This window comes from Triticum dicoccoides, chromosome 3A, assembly GCF_002162155.2.
Source record: "Triticum dicoccoides isolate Atlit2015 ecotype Zavitan chromosome 3A, WEW_v2.0, whole genome shotgun sequence".
Lineage (NCBI taxonomy): Eukaryota > Viridiplantae > Streptophyta > Magnoliopsida > Poales > Poaceae > Triticum > Triticum dicoccoides.
In genome coordinates, this window is record NC_041384.1 from 441,909,472 (window position 1) to 441,911,471 (window position 2,000).

The window sequence follows — 2,000 nt, forward strand, 5'->3', positions numbered from 1 at the left end:
TGAAATACTTTAATTAATTTTTAGTCCTTTTAATTGACATAGATACAAATACTCTACTAGGATGATGCACAAGAAAAGGTCAAGATAGCTCAGTTGGTAGAGCAGAGGACTGAAAATCCTCGTGTCACTAGTTCAAATCTGGTTCCTGGCAGAGAAAAAAAAAATCCACCGAATAGGTATTCATCCAAATACCTCGAGATGGACTGTGATACATATTCATTAATAATATTTATTCATCTAAGTGGATAAATCTATAATATAAATATAGAGGCACTTCTTTTTCTTTTTAAAGAAGTTTTAAAATATATGTTTTCTTTATGATAAAGAAGGGGGTGAGATTCCCCTTTATTTTTTTGCGTTTCTTAATTTTGTATTCCGCTATTCCGACGAATATTTTTTTAGTCTTGCTTATCTTTATCTTATCTTATTTTCCTAGTTGTGCTAAGTAATGTGTGCGGTTCCATTTTTTTCTTAATCGGAGTTCTGGGTATGGGCTTATATGGTTCCAACGAACCAGGATTAGATTTGGAAAGATTAATTAATCAGAGTATTGCTTTCATATGGCGGGAGTCATTGGTTCAAATCCAATAGTAGGTAAGTAGGTAGAAAAATTACTAGATAGCATTGGACTTACTTCGCTTCACTATCTAATAACTTTTTCTACCCCTCTTCCCTTTTTCTTTGTATCAACTATAAACCACTGGATTGTCTTCAATTGGATGGGGGAATCCAATTGGTGACGAAGGTCACCGGGGTGACTATGGAAGGACTCTGTGGTAGTCTCTGACTCCCTCCAACTCAATCAATATCAAGAACATGTCGTGAGCATGGGGATTTGGGGGGGCGAAGCGGTCCAATTCAATGTTTTACTGTTACGCAACTATGTGGTGCAATGATAAATTCCGCATGTGCAACGATAAATTCCGCACGAAGTCATTTTGTAGATGTCCATTTATCATTATGCATGTCATTATATTCGTTATATCTTTTCATGCATGATGAATTGTCTTTAGAAGTTGAAGAGGATCTCCACAAGTACAACCTGCCATGTGCATTTGCATTCAAAAGCAAAATACTTATATGCACACCTTCAGGGGGAGCCTTTTGCTACTTATGAAGACAATACCTTAATCCTTTACAATTTCACATACTTTTATCCCCGTTGAAAACTTCAACCAGTTTGTCATCAATCACCAAAAAGGGGGAGATTGTAAGTGCATTTAGTGCCACCCCTAGTTGGTTTTGGAGTATTGATGACAAACCTGGTTGAGGGACTAATGTGTTTGTGAGAATTGCAGGATAACACAGGTAGTAGTACCTCATTGATTCGGTTTGCCTACCGGAGATGACCCCTAAAAATGTGTGAAGACATTGAAGACAATGGTGGTCTGTGAAGAGTTTCAGATTGAAGACTATGACATGAGAAGACATTGTATGAAGACTATGGATTGCCAAGATATAGTTGTTTCGTAGTTTCCTTTTCTTCTTTGTTGAGTCATAGGAACCATCATACTGTTAAGTGGGGTCCAAGTGAACAAAGTCAGAGTGACTGAAGTGATGATCAACCAAATCCTATGTCTTCTAGCGAAGACAATGAGAGCAAATCTTATCCAGGGTGCAGGCGGAGCAGCAAACCTTCGTAGAAAAGGGAGATGGTATACCTAGAAATGATGAAATCAACCAGCACTGCCTTGCTAATTGAATAAAGGAAGATGTTGACTACTTTCTGAACAGAACAATGAGAGTCCCGAACAATGGGAGAATGGAGCTTCCCGTCTATGAACTAATCGCTAGACTATATCGTATCGAGCTCAAAGGTTTGTGCAACTTATCTATCAAGCCACACTTGTTTACTTCGAGATAGCACATTCCACACTTCTTTACTTCGCTATAGAAGTAGGATCCCAGCCCACAATACAATCAGTAGTTTATTAACTGATATAAAGAGTTTCCCCTGCCTGCCCCTACTATCAATTGATAATAGATAAATGATCCGAGGC

General features: G+C 38.0%; 1 non-coding gene across 1 annotated transcript; it reads left to right on the forward strand.

Moving 5' to 3' along the window:
• Positions 1-78: 78 nt before the first annotated feature.
• On the forward strand, positions 79-151 carry TRNAF-GAA. The gene has a single exon. It is a non-coding gene; the product is annotated as a tRNA-Phe (tRNA).
• The last annotated feature ends 1,849 nt before the right edge of the window (positions 152-2,000 follow it).